We start from the raw sequence: 13,491 nt of genomic DNA on the forward strand, positions 1-13,491 counted from the left end.
TCCATCAGCAAGGGCATTGAAGATGAAATGTGGCTGGGTCTTTCAGCATGACAATGATCCCAAACACACCACCCGGGCAACGAAGGAGTGGCTTCGTAAGAAGCATTTCAAGGTCCTGGAGTGGCCGAGCCAGCCTCCATATCTCAACCCCATAGAAAATCTTTGGAGGGAGTTGAAAGTCCATGTTGCCCTGCGACAGCCCCAAAACATCACTGCTCTAGAGGAGATCTGCATGGAGGAATAGGCCAAAAGACCAGCAACAGTGTGTGAAAACCTTGTGAAGACTTACAGAAAATGTTTGACCTCTGTCATTGCCAACAAAGGGTATATAACAAAGTATTGAGATGAACTTGTTATTGACCAAATACTTATTTTCCACCATAATTTGCAAATAAATTCTTTAAAAATCAGACAATGTGATTTTCTGGATTTTTTTTTTCTCATTTTGTCTCTCATAGTTGAGGTATACCTATGATGAAAATTACAGGCCTCTCATCTTTTTATGTGGGAGAACTTGCACAATTGGTGACTGACTAAATACTTTTTTGCCCCACTGTATGTAATCTTAATTTGTCTCTGATATTAAGTAGTCAACGATATAAATGGAAAAACACACCAAAATAGCATCAGAATATCGAATTCATGTGTGCAGTGGTGCTTGAAAGTTTGTGAACCCTTTAGAATTTTCTATATTTCTGCATAAATATGACCTAAAACATCATCGGATTTTCACACAAGTCCTAAAAGTAGATAAAGAGAACCCAGTTAAACAAATGAGACAAAAATATTATACTGTACTTGGTCATTTATTTATTGAAGAAAATGATCCAATATTACATATCTGTGAGTGGCAAAAGTATGTGAACCTTTGCTTTCAGTATCTGGTGTGACCCCCTTGTGCAGCGATAACTGCAACTAAACGTTTCCGGTAATTGTTGATCAGTCTTGTACACCGGCTTGGAGGAATTTTAGCCCATTCCTCCATACAGAACAGCTTCAACTCTGGGATGTTGGTGGGTTTCCTCACATGAACTACTCACTTCAGGTCCTTCCACAACATTTCGATTGGATTAAGGTCAGGACTTTGACTTGGCCATTCCAAACCATTAACTTTATTCTTCTTTAACCATTCTTTGGTAGAATGACTTGTGTGCTTAGGGCCGTTGTCTTGCTGCATGACCCACCTTCTCTTGAGATTCAGTTCATGGACAGATGTTCTGACATTTTCCTTTAGAATTCGCTGCTATAATTCAGAATTCATTGTTCTATCAATGATGGCAAGCCATCCTGGCCCAGATGCAGCAAAACAGGCCCAAACCATGATACTACCACCACCATGTTTCACAGATGGGATAAGGTTCTTATGTTGGAATGCAGTGCTTTCCTTTCTCCAAACATAACGCTTCTCATTTAAACCAAAAAGTTCAATTTTGGTCTCATCCGTCCACAAAACATTTGTCCAATAGCCTTCTGGCTTGTCCACATGATCTTTAGCAGACTGTAGACAAGCAGCAATGTTCTTTTTGGAGAGCAGTGGTTTTCTCCTTGCAGCCCTGCCATGCACACCATTGTTGTTCAGTGTTCTCCTTATGGTGGACTCATGAACATTAACATTAGCTAATGTGAGAGAGGCCTTCAGTTGCTTAGAAGTTACCCTGGGGTCCTTTGTGACCTCGCCGACTATTACATGCCTTGCTCTTGGAGTGATCTTTGTTGGTCGCCCACTCCTGGGGAGGGTAACAATGGTCTTGAGTTTCCTCCATTTGTACACAGTCTGTCTGTCTGTGGATTGGTGGAGTCCAAGCTCTTTAGAGATGGTTTTGTAACGTTTTCCAGCCTGATGAGCATCAGTAACACTTTTTCTGAGGTCCTCAGAAATCTCCTTTGTTCGTGCCATGATACACTTCCACAAACATGTGTTGTGAAGATCAGACTTTGATAGATCCTTGTTCTTTAAATAAAACGGGGTGCTCACTCACACCTGATTGTCATCCCATTGATTGAAAACACCTGACTCTAATTTCACCTTCAAATTTACTGCTCATCCTAGAGGTTCACATACTTTTGCCACTCACAGATCTGTAATATTGGATCATTTTCCTCAATAAATAAATGACCAAGTATAATATTTTTGTCTCATTTGTTTAACTGGGTTCTCTTTATCTACCTTTAGGACTTGTGTGAAAATCCGATGATGTTTTAGGTCATATTTATGCAGAAATATAGAAAATTCTAAAGGGTTCACAAACTTTCAAGCACCACTGTATATAGTATTTGTCCCCCCTGGTTGTTTTACATTGGACTAGTCCATGATCTGACAACGTAAACAGGTGCGTGACGGAAATTCAAACCAAAGCAGAGGGAACTGTAAACAAGATGAAGCGCAGTTATGAGAGTGGTTGCGCTAAACGAAAAAAAAAGGGTGCAAAGCAAAAAGAATGCAGCTGCACTTCTGAAACTAACTACGTTTTTCAAATTACATTTTTTATGTATAATCTGGAATATCAAGAGTAGTAGCTGAAGTAACCTGTTTATTTATTTATTCAAATCAATCTAATTATTATAGCTGTCGGTCAAATATACAACCTTTTTCAAGAAGCAACTTTAAAGCAATCTTTTTATTGTTGCAAGTTAGAGCATAAGTGGATATTGATTCAAATTGTGACTGAGGGGGAAAAGGGTATCAGTCATAGCTTGACGGTTTTAGTTGCAGTGGCATTGTGGCAGCAGTTGACTTTCTACCACTTTTACACTCTTTTCTGGAGACCAGAAAGACAATAACAATATGATTATATAGATGATGAAGGCCAGGAGAAGTACATGGAGAAGAGACAAGCAAGAAAGGCACAAAGGAGAGAGGGAGACCTGAAACATAAAGGCAAAACAGACACACAGATGAAGAAAAACAGGGGTACAGACAAAGAAATGGAAGACAGGGACAAAGAGAAGGTATTCATTTTAACAATACATTTTGGGTATTTATTTCTACTGTTCCATGATTGATTTGCTGTTGTCTTGTGTCACAGTAGTGAAAGATAATGAGAGACAAGACGGATGGACAACACCAACTTCTGCCAGTGAGCCCTTGCTGAACAAGGTATGTGATTTGACAAAGGATTACTTGTGTTCATAGATCATATCATCAAAGAAAAAAGTGTATTGAGTTGTTTTGTTATAATGCTGTGTTGTTTATTGTAGTTTGGGTTCCATACCTCTGCACACCACTTTTCTATGAAGACTTTGGAGAAGCCAGCAACAAGTAGGACTTTCTTTCTCATATGATTATGATGAACAATGGACATTTGGAGATTAAGGACTTTTCAGTAATGTACTGGCTGCAACCTTTAAAAACTCATACCTCTCTCTACCCCCCCCCCCCCCCTTGCACACACACAAACACTCTCTCTCTCTCTCTCTCTCTCTCTCTCTCTCTCTCTCTCTCTCTCTCACACACACACACTCACACACACACTCACCCACCCACCTACATCCCATTATGGAATGGTGATGGAATACATAAACAATGGAATTTTGAAGATTAAGGACATTTCAATAATGTACTGGCTGCATCCTTTACAAACTCACAATCCCTCTGTATCTGTCTCTCAACCACTGTATTGCCTGTCACTAAATGGCTCTCTCACTCACTCACTCACTCACTCACTCTCACACACACAAACTCTCTCTCTCGTACATTTATCTTGGCATCAGTCTTATCCCATTGAAATGTAGAGGTTTCGATAGAGTAATATCCATTTGTGTTGTAGTTCTGATAACAGTAAGATCATTTTCTATCTCCGGTAATGTGTATCTGGTAATATGTACCCATTTGTGTTCTACTTCTGATAAGAATAAGATCATTTTATATCTGGTAATATGTATCTGTGGAGTAAAAATAATAATTGGATTTCAGATATCCTTGTTTTATTAAAATATGGAGATTGACTCTTAAAATTGGCTATCTCTCTCTGTCTCTTCTGTTGTTTGCCTTGTCGCTCTCTCTCTTTCTGGTTTGATCTGAGCAATAAACACTGTCAGAATTTTGGCAAATGCTGGAGTAATCTCAAACCTGTTTCACTGTGGAGCTTATTTGGGGCACATTGTTAGTGGCAGTTTGCTATCTTTTTTTCTGAATTTACAGCAAGGAGATATGGCATGTGCCAAGTATGGATGACCATTATTCTGTATGTGTGTTTCAAGACTGACTTTTGAGGGCCCCATGTCTGTATTTCACCTAGGGCCCCAAAATGGCTAAAACCGCCCCTGAGTAGAAACATGGTGATGCAGTAGGTCGTGTTGTCACTTCACAGCTCCAGGTTCCCCAGTTCAGTGCTGAGCTCGGGTTTCTATCCATGCTTCTTAGCATGGTCTACTCATGTTTGTGTGGTTTCTTTCCATCTAAAAAAAAACCCACAACATGGTGGTAGGTGAACTGGCTAAGATAAATTTCTTGTGTGTGTGTGTGTGCACGTGTGTGTGTGTGTGTGTGTGCATGCGCACTGTGACGGACTAGCATCACATTCAGAAGTTAATCCTACATTGGGCCCAGTGTTCCTAAGATAGACTCCAGATCCATTGGGACCTTGACCAGGATCATTCATTCACTCACTCACATTCAGTAACTGTTCAGTAACTCACATTCAGTAAGAGTGAAACAAATAGAAAATTGAAAAGTACAAAAAAGTTTCAAAGGTCAAAGGTAACTTTATTGTCCCCAAAGGGCAATTATTTGTGCAGCCAGCAGACAAGACAAGACACACAACAATACAGCAAAAACATAATATACCCACAATACTAAAACACAGTAATAAATAAGACTAAAAAATATACATTTAAAATAATTCAGACAAGTTGTTTAAAATGGAGATGGAAGATGGGATAAAAGAATTCCTGAGTCTATTTGACCTACATCTGGGCATGGAGTACCTGCGGCCTGAGGGGAGTAGCTTGAACTGGCAAGACAAGGGGTGGCTAGGATCAGCTGCAATAGATTGGGCCTTCTTTGCCACTCTGTTTGAATAGATGTGGGAGAGAGTGGAAAAGTTAATGCCGGCAATCTTGCTACATGTCTTGACTGTTTGGACTGTGTATCACTCTCACAGACAAAGACTACTACAGACAAAGACTAAAACAAACAAATCCTGTCACCAAACAAGTCAAACTCTGGAGGCCAGAGACTGAGATCACCCTTCAGGACTGTTTTGTTCAGATAGACTGGGATGTGTTTAAAGCTGCAGCCACTTTCGAGGACTCTTCTGTCAGTATTCAGGACTATGCTGAGTATGTGACTGGGTACATCAGCACATGTGTCTGCAACACCGTGCCCACCATACAGATCAGGACGTTCCCCAACCAAAAGCCCTGGGTAAACAATCAGGTACGACACATGCTGCATGCTCGCTCTCTTGCATTTAGATCAGGCAATGAGACGGAGTACAAAGCGGCGAAGTACGGCCTGAGGAAAGCCATTACAGCAGCCAAGAGGCAGTCCAGAGAGAAGCTGAATGGCTTCTATTCTACTGCTGACCCTAGGCAGATGTGGCAAGGCCTGCAGCACATCACAGACTACAGGACCACCACCAGCACCATCAGCTCCACAGACAGCCTGCCGGATGACCTCAACACTTTCTACACCCGCTTTGAGACCTCCAGCTACAGCACAGAGAGGAGGCACACACACACCTGGACCACCCAACCCCCCTCCCCCCACCAACAGTCTCATCAGGCCAGGTACACAAAGCTCTGAGGAGGATTAACCCCAGGAAGGCAGCAGGACCAGACAACATCCCTGGGCGGGTCCTCAGAGTATGTGCCAATGAGCTGGCTGATGTTTTCACCACCATCTTCAACCTTTCCCTCAGCCAGAGCACCATTCCCTCCTGCTTCAAGACCACAACCATCATCCCTCTTCCCAAGAAGAGCCCACCCACCTGCCTGAATGATTACAGGCTGATAGCACTCACTCCAATCATCTCAAAATGCTTTGAGAGAGTGGTACTGGCCCACATTCAGAATAGTATACCAGAAACCCTGGACCCCCTGCAGTATGCCTACAGGCCCAACAGGTCCACCTCAGGTGCCATCGCTGCTGCCCTCCAATGTGCCCTCTCCCAAAGACTCTTACATCAGGATGCTCTTTGTTGACTACAGCTCTGCCTTCAACACGGTCATCCCCCACAAGCTCATCCATAAACTGTCCACACTTGGTTTGCACCCCACCCTCTGTGACTGGCTCATCGACTTTCTGACTGGCAGGCCCCAGACTGTCAGGATTGGTAATAGGACTTCATCCAGCATCATCACAAACATTGGCACCGCACAGGGATGCGTCCTCAGCCCCATCCTCTACACTCTGTTCACCCACGACTGTGTCGCCTCCCAAAAGGACAACATCATCCTGAAGTTCGTGGACGACACCACAGTGATAGGACACATCACTGGCAGTGATGAAACGACCTACAAGAGGGAGATGGCCAGTCTGGTGTCATGGTGTGAGGACAACAACCTCACCCTCAACACAGACAAGATGAAGTAGATTATAGTGGACATGAGGAAGGAGAGAAGACCTCATCAGCCACTGTTCATCCAGGAGCTTGAGGTGGAGAGGGTGAGCAGCTTCAAATACCTGGGTGTTCACATCAGTGAGGACCTCACATGGACACTTAACACCACACAGCTGGTTAGGAAGGCTCAACAGTGACTGTATTTTCTGAGGAGGCTGAGGAAGTTTGGTATGTCGCCCAAGCTCCTCAGCAACTTCTACAGCTGCGTGATTGAGAGCATCCTGACCAACTGCATCACTGTGTGGTACGGCAGCACTACAGCTATGGACCGCAAACGCCTGCAGAGGGTGGTGAAGACTGCTGAGAGGATCACCAAAACTCTACTGCCCTCTCTGCAGAGCATTTACCACTGCCGAGTCCACAGGAGAGCTGCCTCCATCCTCAAAGACCCCACCCACCCCCAGCACGGACTGTTCACACTCCTGTACCTCCGGCCTGAGGGTAGAAGTGTGAAATGTAAGACTGTCAGACTAAAGAACTATTTCTTTCCTACTGCCATCAGACTACTGAACAGCTGACAGGAGTCTATAACCATGGACTACCTCCCTGTAAACTGTCCTTGACTGTTTACATCTGTTTACTGCCCTTTTTGCTGCTATTCCTTGACTGTTTACATCTGGTCACATTGTTTGCACATATTTGCACATTACTGCCATTTTGCTGCTGTTTCCTTGACTGTTTACATCTGGTTACATTGTTTGCATATTTGCACATTACTGCCCTTCTGCTGCCACATCTGATCATTGCCTTATTTTTGTATTACACTACCTATTTTGCACTACATTTACATTTATTTTGTACTATACTAGGTGTTTTTGTTGCTTTTGCTTTTCTTTTCTTTTATTTTTGCACTATATTGCCTTTACTTTGTATTACTTCTTCCACCTATTTATTTATTTGTAATTGGCATTCATGGTGGACAGCAAACTAAGAATTTAATTGTGCAAGTGGACATGTCCTTACTGTGCATATGACAGTAAACACTTTGAACTTGAACTCTCATGGTTTGGGGGGATATGAGAAAATGGGAGACAGGCTCATGACAACTCAAAGTGCATTTTATTTTTCTCTTACACACGCATGCACTCTCAGCTCTTGCTCTGGTTACCGGCTTCTCCCTGCAAACACACACAAAGGACACGCATAAATAACCTGCTGGCACTTTGACACAGGTGAGACTCATTGCATGTTACCTGTTGGCTCTACCTGCCTTCTCTCTGTCCACAGCTGACATTTGACACACACCCCACACACACTGCCATAGACTGTTATCTAGCCAAGCCAAGATGTCACATGTACACTCAAGGACAGGCTTAAGCACACAGTGAAATTTAACCTCTGCATTTAACCCATCTGAAGCAGTGAACACACACATGCACACACAAGTGAGCAGTTGATGAAACTATTACTTTTTCAGGATTTTAATCTACTGTGTTTAACAGAAATGTGGATTAATCAAATGAGTATTTAAAAAGGGTATGTAATGGGGGGGTAAATGGATGTTAGGTGATCAGGGGAGAACTGGTGTAGACGACAATGTAGGAAAAGATGTTTGCTCTTGGGGGGGAAGTAGATCTGCAGAGCCTCCTCTGCCTCTTATGACCATCTCCTTATGGTCTTCTTTGTCACGGACTGGCTTATTATAACACCCAGTATATGGGTGTCAGTAGAACCAGGCTGTGGTCAGACATTCCCAGTGGGGGCACAGCAAATGAAGTGAATCCTTCACACTTATGCACAGAATCATAATAGAGAGGCAATGGTGGCAAAAGCACATTTTCCAGCAGGTTTCTTTTATGTGCATTTACAGAACGTTCAGGGTAGTGCAGTGAATTTTATACCATTATCAGAAATTACATTTTTCCATTATTTGCAAGCCGTGGCTTTGTTTTAAAAAAGATTTATGGGTTTTACGCAATCAATGAAGCTGTATTTGCAGTGGTTTGGCACTCGCAATGAGATATTTACTACATAACCTTCATCTAGACCTCTGCAGTAAACTTTAATTCATCTAATTTGCTCCCAGAGGCAGAATCTGGCATCTGGTTGAGATTTCGATGCTATCTATTTTACCATCCATAAAAAGATAAGTAAGTGGTCTTTGTATTTTTCTTTATTTTTTATGCAATTTTTTTTAATATAGAAGTAGTCTGCCATGCAGAACACATTAGACTTGTTGTTTTGTTTCAAGTCCATAGACTACAAGTCCATAGACTATGGTACTTCTTTCAAACTTGTTGTTTTGTACACCAAACCTATTCACATTCAATCCTGGAATTTTTCAATTAATCATGGACTATGCATGTCTCTGCAATTTTGTAGCTTACAAATAGCTTCTGTGCCTTACACATACTTTGCTAAATATTGAGCACAGTTTATTACATATCAGCTCCAGATTTTTGAAGCTGCTGCATGAAATTATGAAGTGCTCATTGGCTTAGAGCTCTGAAAAAGCATATTGTTGATAATGTGAACACAACACTTTGTGCGTGGTTGTGCTGAAATCTGCTTATTGATTTATACATAGCACTGGCCTTAGGGGAAACAGTATTGCCATATTATATGAAATGATTGTGAGGTCATTCAAGCATTGAGCATTCAAGAAGAATGCTGATCACCTTTAAAAAAAATTTTTGGCAGGAGACTGGTGTGTGTGTGTGTGTGTGTGTGTGTGTGTGTGTGTGTGTGTGTGTGTGTGTGAAGGCAGGGTAGAGAAAAACCTAAAGAGAAAACTATGGAGGTAAAATATGGATGAAACAATTTCCTCTGTGTGTCAGTAGAAATGTACAAGTGCTCATCTCTATTTTCAAGTAGCAGGCTTTATTTATGGACAGGTATGGGTATTAGCGCAAGCTGAATTATCAAACTTGACCTACCAGTTTTAATTCCACAAGAAAACAATATAAAATAGCACAATAGCCTCATGTATAATAACATAATAAGCTGTGAACCCTGGATAACCACTGAACTTTATAATAGATAACTGCTTGTGCATAGGCATGCATATGCCAAGACCTTTCAACAAAGTCACAAAGTGACATACTGTATAATGCAGCATTTGCAATACATACTGTACCCTCTTGCATATTTCTCGATGAGTCAGTGATGGTTCTGAATTACAAGGGATCCTGGCTGTTAGCTGGGGACACACAGATACAGTATTTATATACTATGGTATTTTTCCTGGGGCGGCACAGTGGTGTAGTGGTTAGCACTGTCGCCTTACAGCAAGAAGGTTCTCAATTTGAGCCCAGTGGCTGACGAGGGCCTTTCTGTGTGGAGTTTGCATGTTTTCCCCGTGTCTGCGTGGGTTTCCTCTGGGTGCTCCGGTTTCTCCCACAGTCCAAAGACATGCAGGTGAGGCTAATTGGTGGCTCTAAATTGACCGTAGGTGTGAGTGTGAGTGTGAATGGTTGTTTATCTCTATGTGTCAGCCCTGCAATGATTTGGTGACTTGTCCAGGGTGTACCCCGCCTCTCACCCATAGTCAGCTGGGATAGACTCCAGCTTGCCCGGAACCCTATACAGGATAAGTGGTTACAGATAATGGATGGATGGATGGATGGATGGATGGATGGATGGATGGATGGTATTCCTTCCTAACAGCCAGGGGCATTGATAATCACCTGCATAATGTATGCTCCAATGTCAGGAAGAAGCAAAACACCTTATAACTCACCAGAGGTTAGTTAAAGTATTCAGAAATGACCAACTCTCTCACACAAGTTGGAGGAGTGAAAGTGCACACTACATAGCATTAGCACAGACATAATCATATCAATTTTTAATTTAATTACAGACAATTTAATTTAATTATTAACTGGCAAATTATTGGGGTGCAGAATACAATCAGTACAAACAGTTGGATAAGAGTTAAATTATACACAGAGCATTCCAAAAAGTCTATAATCTGTTCTTTTCAAGAGAAAAAGGACAAAGATCTTTATTATAGTCTATGTTTACTACCAAACAAGTGTAAAAAACTGTGAGCCCTACATTACACCAGGTGGGTTTTTTTTCCTGCTATCATTCCAGCTAAATAATCTACAATGTCGTTGAAGTCCAACACTCTCACTAAATCTGATTCTGTTATCAATAATTCAAGCTGCCTGTCATTTTCATTCAGGTTTTTTTTTAATACTTCCCCATTTGGACACTGAACGTTCTCATTCGAATGACATACAATTTGTCACGGGCAACATCAGAAAGATGAGCAGTGCAACATAAGAGAATGAAGACCAGGACTGTCTTCAGCAACTTTGAGCATGAGAAGTATCTGTCTATTATAAATGACCTGAATTGGATCAGCTCATTGCAGAGGTTGTGGTCTAAATCAATACGATAAGCCGATGACAGCAAATTCAAACATGCTAATATCTTAAAGTGTAGTGTGTGTGTGTGTCCTTGAATAATACCCCAAATAGGTTGGTCAACTCCTTGTAAATGCCAGTGACAGCCCAAGAAGTTGAATCTGCCTGGAACAGCAAAATGAGCAAAAGTTGTATAAACTTTGTAATGTGTCACAATAACTCCGAGCCTCTAAGCAGCTCTCTGCACAATTTGTACTCCAACTAAATTTAACAAGTGTCCTACACAGGGGATATAATAACTCAGTGGAGACATATGCTTCACATAGGCTTGATGGCCACTGTATTTCCCAGGCATGATCAATATGCTGTCATATGACTGACCTCTAGAATTTGCCAAATCAAGTTCAAGCAAATCTGCCATCAAAGTAACTTTTTCAGCCAAACTTTCACCTGTTTGGCATTTGATAGAAAATGCTAGAAAGCAAAACTCAGCAAGTCATGTTAACAGATTTTAAAAAAATCAGTTTTGTTCTACAATGTAGAAAATAATGAAAATATAAAATCCTATGGACGGCACGGTGGTGTAGTAGTTAGCGCTGTCGCCTCACAGCAGGAAGGTCCGGGTTCAAGCCCCGTGGCCGGCGAGGGCCTTTCTGTGTGGAGTTTGCATGTTCTCCCCGTGTCCGCGTGGGTTTCCTCTGGGTGCTCCGGTTTCCCCCACATCCCAAAGACATGCAGGTTAGGCTAATTGGTGGCTCTAAATTGACCGTAGATGTGAGTGTGAATGGTTGTCTGTGTCTATGTGTCAGCCCTGTGATGACCTGGCAACTTGTCCAGGGTGTACCCCGCCTTTCACCCGTAGTCAGCTGGGATAGGCTCCAGCTTGCCTGCGACCCTGTAGAACAGGATAAAGCGGCTTGAGATAATGAGATGAGAGCTCCTTCATAGCATAAATGCTTTAGGCTTAAGATCACAGCATTGCTGTGGAAGACGTATTACTGGTCTTTTTGTGCCCAGTGGCAAAGATAGTAACCAAGCACAGTTCAGCATAATTCAAAAACCACGTTGAGTTAGAATTAATACATGATAAAGAAGTGTGCTGTGGTCATGTCTAGTTTATTCAACTCCTCACACTCTCTTTAATACTGATTGGGTATCAGTAATTTAGCAGAGGTGCAGGGCACTGACATTTTCCTAATGATATAGGCCACACTAATTTCCCTTAGAGGCTTTACATCAATATTTTGTATTAGAAATAACCAGAAACCACTTTTGCAGGTGTTCATTCATATAAAAGCAGAAGCATTAATGTTGGCTACTAACTCATCTCTATAAAAGCAATCAGTTTGATGGGTTAATAACACAATTTTGCTTGCATAATGACAAATTCAGTACATTCAGTATCCACGAATGAGTTTATTTTTCCCCCAAATAAAATAATGTAGTAATGTGGTTGGACTGGTGCAGAACTTTAGACAGAAGTCCATTCCATCCATCCATTATCCATAACCGCTTATCCTCTGCAGGGTCGCAGACAAGCTGGAGCCTATCCCAGCTGACTATGGGTGAGAGGCGGGGTACACCCTGGACAAATCGCCAGGTTATCACAGGGCTGACACATAGAGACAAACAACCATTCACACTCACATTCACACCTACGGTCAATTTAGAGTCACCAATTAACCTAACCTGCATGTCTTTGGACTGTGGGGGAAACCGGAGCACCCGGAGGAAACCCACGCAGACACAGGGAGAACATGCAAACTCCACACAGAAAGGCCCCTGTTGGCCACTGGACTCAAACCCAGAACCTTCTTGCTGTGAGGTGACAGTGCTAACCACTACACCACCATGCCACCATTAGACAGAAGTTGTTTTAAATATTACTGTGCTGACCATCGAAGTGCATTACTCCTGACCACAGACATGTATTATTGAAGCAAGGAACATTATTAAATCCAAGCACAGAATCGCACTTCACTGTTTTTGTCAGACTCTGCCCTGCCTGCACAGCTGTCTTGTAGTAAATGTGTGCAGTTTCGGTATTAACTCCTCACTTTTCACCATCAAGATTCCAGTCTGACTTTATGGTGTTTCAAGCATTCTTTAAGGGATAGACTGGAGGTTAATTGGGTGCTTTGCAGAAATACTAAGTATTGATGCTTGTTGATGGCTGGGGCTGTATGGGACTCACTGTGACCATGAAAGCACAGTGACATCTAGTGGTGCTAATATTGTAGTGCACAATGTAATGTTTAGTTGCATTTCATTCCCAATAAATTGCAAACAACTGATGAAAATTCTGGGGTGGCACGGTGGTGTAGTGGTTAGCGCTGTCACCTCACAGCAAGAAGGTTCGAGCCCCATGGCCGGCGAGGGCCTTTCTGTGTGGAGTTTGCATGTTCTCCCCGTGTCCGCGTGGGTTTCCTCCGGGTGCTCCGGTTTCCCCCACAGTCCAAAGACATGCAGGTTAGGTTAACTGGTGGCTCTAAATTGACCGTCGGTGTGAATGTGAGTGTGAATGGTTGTCTGTGTCTATGTGTCAGCCCTGTGATGACCTGGCGACTTGTCCAGGGTGTACCCCGCCTTTCGCCCGTAGTCAGCTGGGATAGGCTCCA

Source organism: Neoarius graeffei, chromosome 13, assembly GCF_027579695.1.
Source record: "Neoarius graeffei isolate fNeoGra1 chromosome 13, fNeoGra1.pri, whole genome shotgun sequence".
Taxonomy (NCBI): Eukaryota; Metazoa; Chordata; class Actinopteri; order Siluriformes; family Ariidae; genus Neoarius; species Neoarius graeffei.